At 36.6% G+C, this 7,570-nt stretch overlaps 1 pseudogene; it reads left to right on the top strand.

Annotated features, from left to right (window-relative positions):
- The first annotated feature begins 4,530 nt into the window (after positions 1 to 4,530).
- LOC103237032 (peptidyl-prolyl cis-trans isomerase A pseudogene) lies at positions 4,531 to 5,122 on the top strand (annotated as a pseudogene).
- The last annotated feature ends 2,448 nt before the right edge of the window (positions 5,123 to 7,570 follow it).

Here is a 7,570-nt window from a genome sequence, read left to right as displayed (position 1 = left end):
CAAAGGACGTGAACTCATCCTTTTTTATGGCTGCATAGTATTCCATGGTGTATATGTGCCATATTTTCTTAATCCAGTCTATCACTGATGGACATTTGGGTTGGTTCCAAGTCTTTGCTATTGTGAATAGTGCCGCAATAAACATACGTGTGCATGTGTCTTTATAGCAGCATGATTTATACTCGTTTGGGTATATGCCCAGTAATGGGATGGCTGGGTCAAAAGGTATTTCTAGTTCTAGAACCTTGAGGAATCGCCACACTCTCTTCCACAGTGGTTGAACTAATTTACACTCCCACCAATGGTGTAAAAGTGTTCCTATTTTTCCACATCCTCTCCAGCACCTGTTGTTTCCTGACTTTTAGGGGTCAGAATTTTATTCAGTCTCATGTAGACAGTAAAGATGATCAAAGAGAATCTAAACATCATTAGCTATCTTCACTCAAGGAAGAGACAACTTCCCCAACCTACAGTAGAATGACCCAAGTGAACTGATATAATGAACACCCTCTCCTGGAAAGGCAGTAAAAAATAACTTTAGGTACATTTTTAAGTTATTATAAAATAAGGGAAGTCTTCATTGTTCAAAAGAATAAAAGCCCAGTAATCCAAAGAGATAGGTGAAGTTGGTGAGTGTTTTGAAGATTTAATCTACCTTAAGTTTTATTTATTTATTTTCGTTAGCTGTTTCTTCTTTTAATTTTTAAAGAAATTTTTAATTTTTAATTGATACACTATATTTGTACATATTTATGTAGTACATGTGATAGTTTCTTAAATGTAGAGAATGTGCAATGATCAAGTCAGTGTATTTAGGATAATCATCACCATAAGCATTTATCATTTCTATATATTGACAACATTTAAAGTCTTCACTTCTGGCTATTTGAAATGTACAATACATTGTTGATAACTTTAGTCACCCTAATCTACCATTGAACATTAGAACTTATTTCTTCTAATTATATGCCATTAAGCAATCTCTCTTCATCTCCCCCTCCACACACACTCACATCCTTCCCAGCCTCTGGTAACTATCATTTTACTGTGTCTCCATGAGATCAAGTTTTTTAGCTTCCAAAGTGAGTGGGAATGCATCTTTCCAATGATAGAATTTGGGTAGAATTCTGTAAGAAATAAAGCTGATGGGATCAATATAAAATTGCTGTATTATATTATAAGTCCACTTTTATAGGTATCTGTTGATAAAATGCACATAGTGGGATGTAGTTCAGGCTCTCAGGTTCCAGGGTTCTCAGTCTTGGCACTATTGACATTTTGAACCAAACAATTTTTTTTTTTTAAGAGAGTCTTGCTCTGTCACCCAGGCTGGAGTGCAATGGCATGATCTCACTGTAACCTCTACCTCCCAGGTTCAAGCTATCCTCCTGCCTCAGCCTCTCAAGTAGCTGGGAACACAGGCACACACCACTACGACCAGTTAATTTTTATATTTTTAGTAGATACAAGGTTTCACCATGTTGGCCAGGCTGGTCTCCAACTCTTGACCTCAGGTGATCCACCCACCTCAGCCTCCCAAAGTGCTGAGATTACAGGCATGCACCACGGTGCCCGGCCAAAACAATTCTTTTTGTGGGGACTGTCCTGTGCATTGTAGGATGTCTGGCAGCATCTCTGGCCTCTACTCGACAGATGCCAGTAGCATCACAGTTGTGACAATCAAAAATATCTCTAGATATTTCCAAATGAGACAACAGTAGTCCAGTTGAGAGCCACTGAGTTAGAGGATATTGTATTCTAATTTATTAACTAAAGATACCACTTTCCCTTTTCTTCTCCTCCATGATTTTGTTAATCCACCTGATCTTCATCCTCTCTCTCCTCTCCCTACAAAAGTAGTCATTCTTCATGCAAACCTCTCACACTTTATAGAAATGTCCCATTGCATTAAAGTTCAGCTATAATGCAATGGTAAATGTCAAAGCAACATTTATGGAGACAAACTCCTAAATAGACAGGGACCTGTGAACATAGCATCAATTATGCTTTTTGGTTCCAATAGTGTATATTGAAACTAGTCTGTACCTGCACTAGTTTATTACATAGATCTAGACATCATAATGGTATTCATTAAAGAGATATTTCACCTGTATCTCATTATTCTCAATTGTATAGTCAAGAGTAGAACATTTTTCTACTGATCTGAAGAAACTTTGTATGCCAACAGCTACAACTAGTCTGATTCTTATAATTAGACAGTGTAAGATTTCTTGCATGCAAACACCATAATCATATTTTGTTTTCAACAAAGAACCATCTGTTTTCTAAAGGATGTGCTCCCAGGCATGCAATATTTCATTTAGATATTATGGCGCTGCTGCTATATTATCCTTGCTATGTGAGCCATATCATTGTAAGTGTGAAGTCCACAAGCCATGTGTTGCAATAAGGTTATCTCCTTTTCTACTGTTAGTTTTGAGGCAACGTGTCAATAGTTTATGCACACAGTGACACAGAAAAATCTGGGGAGTAGCTAAGATAGTTCATAGTAGAGCCCACTACACTGGCAGATGGTGAATGCCCTTCCACAGTGTTCAAGCACAGGCTACAAAGTAAAGGCTGCTTGCTTGGAGTGGGCAATTGGCCTATCTAATGTGCATGTTCCCTCCAAGTCTAATATTTTATTATTCTTATTTTTTAAACTTCAATTTCAATCAATCAATTAACCCTTGAACTGTTTTTAGAAAGTAAATGCTATGAGCAGTAATGCCTAAATCCTATAAAATGGAGATTGTCATCTCCATTTTACAGATGGGGAAAATAAGTCTTAAAAAGATAAAAGTACCCCCTTCTAACTCCATGTCAAAGCAGAGATTTAAGCCCAGGTCCAGCTGACAACCGCGACTATCCTGAAGTAGCGGACTAGGTAGGAGTCAGAGCATATGATGAGTTTTTAGCCGAGACATAATACACAAGCCAGAGATTTTTGCCACACACACACAAAAAAAATTCTTCATCTTTTAAAAAATTCTATGCCTTGTATCACTTATGATGAGATCCTACATTAAGCAAAAAACTAATTAGTCAGTGAAGAAAAACCCTGTTAATAAAAGTGTTCTGCTACAAGTGACACTTTGTTCTCTAGTTAAGTAATTGTATTGGTTCAAAATACAATTGAATTTTCTACACACAAATAAAAACTCAGTTGAAAACAAAGCATAAATCCATATCACTTTAATTCTGTTATCTCTTTTAAAACTGCATATACCAATTTAGTGAAATGGTTTTTGTGTGTGTGTATCTGCGTGTGTACAATTTTTAAGAAGTAGCTTTAAGTCATAGGTTTCATATTTGCACCACTTTCCCCCAGACCTTAAAAAAGATTTGTAGAGAAACACAATTGAAAATAGATCAAGAATTTTATTTAAGGTACAACTATTTTCCTGATGGAAGTCAGAAAATTATAAAACAAGATGGTTTTCAGTATATATATTTGAGAACAAGATGAGGAAACAAAATGCTGAAAACCTGTACTTGAAATGCTATTTCTGTATAAAAATAATGAAATGTCAGGATCAAGAGGAATCCCATAAATCATGTTATTAGCTTCTGTTTTAGTTTATTACATGCAGCTATGGATCTGAGACCTTTTCTCTTATTAAATCTACAATTGGCTAAATTGACACAATTTCACTCTTATAAAAAAAGAGAATCCTGTCTAAATTACGTGATTTAGTTTTACCCATTATTTGACCTTTCCTTCGCTTATATTTCCTATTTACAGTTTCAAGCTTTTGAAAGCTGGCTTGACATACAAAGTATTTTTCTGTGGCAAACAAAATAAATCAGTCCCTTCAGAACGCTTTACTGTATTTATATCCCATCTTGTTCCAAAAGATAGAGAGGATTTACAAAATCATGTATAATAATATGACAATATTTAATGAGATTAAAAGTTAGAAATGAAGAAAATAATGAGGGAAAGCTTTATAATGTTATTTACTTTAAAAGTAAAGTTGATTAACCACTTAGTTGCTACTGCTCAAGATTATAAACAAAATAACTAATACCAGACAAACATGATCTATTAGTTTTACTATACTGAGCCATTTCTCTTTGCTTGTAGCCCACTCTTGTTTCATGTAAAGTCTTTCTGGAAGAACACCAGGTTAGCATAGTATTAAAGTGAGAGTGGATACCATTTGTTGAGCATCTCCTCTGAACCACCCAAATAATCACTCATTCAATTTGGTCACATTCTAAGCTAAATTCAACTCAACCAGCAGACATTTGTGCCCTGTTATTTCATGTTTTCCCACACACGTATTTTTTAGGTGCCCTCTGAGTATAAGCTCCTCAAGGGCAAGAACAAGGTGTTTCACCCCTTTATACTGCTCACAATCCCAATTCCACCATACTCCTCCCACCATGAAAAAGTTTTATTGCAAAAGCAGTCTATGGGAAGAGTGATCTTTGCCCATCCTGCCTCTGTGTGTGTGTGTGTGTGTGTGTGTGTGTGTGTGTATCATAGTCTAAACTACTTACTACAGATTCTGAATCCCAATCCCAAAGTCTATAAATAAAATGTGGTTTTGCAGCTTTGCAGACACCGCCGCAGAGGAAAACCCTGTACTATTAGCCATGGTCAACCCAACCGTGTTCTTCGACATTGCCATCAACAGCGAGCCCTTGGGCCGCGTCTCCTTCCAGCTGTTTGCAGACAAGTTTCCAAAGACAGCAGAAAATTGTCGTGCTCTGAGCACTGCAGAGAAAGGATTTGGTTATAAGGCTTCCTGCTTTCACAGAATTATTCCAGGGTGGTGACTTCACACGCCATAATGGCACTGGTGGCAAGTCCATCTATGGGGAGAAATTTGAAGATGAGAACTTCATCCTAAAGCATACAGGTCCTGGCATCTTGTCCATGGCAAATGCCGGACCCAACACAAATGGTTCCCAGTTTTTCATCTGCACTGCCAAGACTGAGTGGTTGGATGGCAAGCATGTGGTCTTTGGCAAAGTGAAAGAAGGCATGAATATTGTGGAGGTCATGGAGCGCTTTGGGTCCAGGAATGGCAAGACCAGCAAGAAGATCACCATTTCTGATTGGACAACTCAAATAAGTTTGACTTGTGTTTTATCTTAACCACCAGACCATTCCTTCTGCAGCTCAGGAAGCACCCCTCCACCCCATTTGCTTGCAGTATCCTAGAATCTTTGTGCTCTCGCTGCAGTTCCCTTTGGGTTCCATGTTTTCCTTGTTCCCTCCCATGCCTAGCTAGATTGCAGAGTTGAGTTAAGTTTATGATTATGAAATAAAAACTAAATAACAAAAAAACAAAAAAAAATGTGGCTTTGCAAAGAGACTTGAAAGAGGTTCTTAAGAGTTCAAGCATGTCCCTTCCAAAATTCACATGTTGAAGTCCTAATCCTCATTACATCAGACCTTATTTAGAGGTAGGATATTAACAGAGGTAATCCAGGTAAAAATGAAGTCATTCAGGTGCATCCTAATCTAATATGACCAATGTCCTTATAAGAAGAGGATATTAGGATTCAAACTGGTATAGAAGGAAGACAATGTGAAGATACAGGTAGAAGACAGCCATATGCAAGCCAAAGGGAGATCTAGAACAGGTGTCTCCCTCATGGCCTTCAGAAAGAACATATTCTGCTGACACCTTGATCTCAAACTTCTAGCCTCCAGAATTGGGAGAAAATTAAATTCTGTTGTTTACGCTACTCCGTTTATAGGTACTTTTTGACAGCAACACCAGTAAACTAACACAGAAGGTTTTTTTGGGTTTTTTTGTTTGTGTTTTTTAGCTTGCAGCATCTAGATATTATTTGAGACTGTCTAAACTCATTGAGATAAGAATCATACACATTTTACTCTTTGTTTTTATATATAGCAAACTACTAAGACTATATACACAGTAGGGTCGGATATCAATATTTAGTTCTACTCATTAATTAATGATGGTAACCTTTCACCAGTTTTGCAAGAGAATAGTATGTGTTCTGATCCAGTCTGAATGATAACATTTATAGTATCCTCATAATCAACAACATCTTATTGAGGTTATACCCTGTGCCTATTACTGTTATGGGCATTTCATTCACGTTAAATCTCTTAATCCTGACAAAAGGAAGGAAATGCTATTATTATCTCTGTACCTTGCTGTTTTGCATACTATCTCTTCTTTCTTCAGGCCTTTACTACTAACTACAGAAAGTTCAAGTCTTATTTATTTGATTAAAGAATATCCTTTATGAACTAATGTTTGATAGCTCCTTTTCTCAGGAGTCTTTCTTTCTATTAATTTGTTCTGCAAGATGTTGGATATTAACAGTATAAGTTAATGAAGGTTTTGCATGATAATGCAGCTCTCTGTCATCGTGTAGCTCACCCGTTTCAGAATCATCTTGACTACTTGTTTGAAATTCTCATTCCAAGGTCCAATGTCAGACCTAATGAATTAGTTTCTGAGGGTGGGGCCCTGACAACTATATTTGTAAATAAACTTTTTGGATGATTCCTCTGCACATTCAAATTTGAGAACCATGGACTATTTTGAAAATGCCATCTGTGTTTTCACTAAATATTAGTTCAATTGATTTGTTAACTAATTAATGGAGACCTTACCTACTAATCATATGGGAAGAAATTTTACAAATTATAAAAGGTTAAATATAAAATTATAATAAAAAAATCAATGCAGCTTTAAAGCAGATTACATTCACACTGTTAGGAAGACAAGGAAAGCAAGCATTAATACTCAACAAATGAGCCTGAAAACATCACTAATCCATCTGCTTTACATTAAATGTCTCATTAGGAAGGACAATTTTAGCGTGTGGTTACTGACCTTGGTGGATTTCACCAATTATTTCATAATACTGTAATCCAAGTTACAAGTTCCAGCACATGTATTGACAATGAAGTCTAATGGACTGGAAAGAAGAAAAGAATTCATTATAAAAAATATATTAGTCTCATTATTTCCAAAAGTCTTCCATCAATTTGATTTGCCAGAAGTCAATAGTTTTATAGAAAAGCCTAAATATTTCTAAGTTCCTGATTGGTAACAGGAAGAAGCATGTTGTGTAGCCAGCCTCCAAGATGGCACCCAGTGATCCTGACCTCCTGGTTTTCATACCCTTGTGTAGTCCCCTCCCATATTGAATAGACCTGACTAAACTCATTGAGATAAGAATCGTATATATTTTACTCTTTGTTTTTATATATAGCAAACTACTAAGACTATATACACAGTGGGGTCAGATATCAACATCTAGTTCTACCCCTTAATTAATGATGGTAACCTTTCACCAGTTTTGCAAGAGAATAGTATGTGTTCTGGTCCAGTATGAATGATACAATTTATAGTATCCTCAAAATGAACAACATTTCATTGAGGTTATCCATCCAGTAGGATATTGCAAAAATGATGGGAGTGGGACTTCTGAGGCTAGGTCATAAAAGATACTATCGCTTTTCTCCTGGTTTCTCTCTCCTGTTACTCTGAAAGACTCCTGCTGTCATGCTGCACGGACACTTAAGTAGCCTATGGAAGGACACATATGAAGAGAAACTGCTTTCTGCCAA

The sequence above is a fragment of the Chlorocebus sabaeus genome, chromosome 8 (genome assembly GCF_047675955.1).
Source record: "Chlorocebus sabaeus isolate Y175 chromosome 8, mChlSab1.0.hap1, whole genome shotgun sequence".
Taxonomy (NCBI): Eukaryota; Metazoa; Chordata; class Mammalia; order Primates; family Cercopithecidae; genus Chlorocebus; species Chlorocebus sabaeus.
Note: the sequence above shows the minus strand (reverse complement) of the source record. Positions and strands in the feature narration are given on the sequence as shown.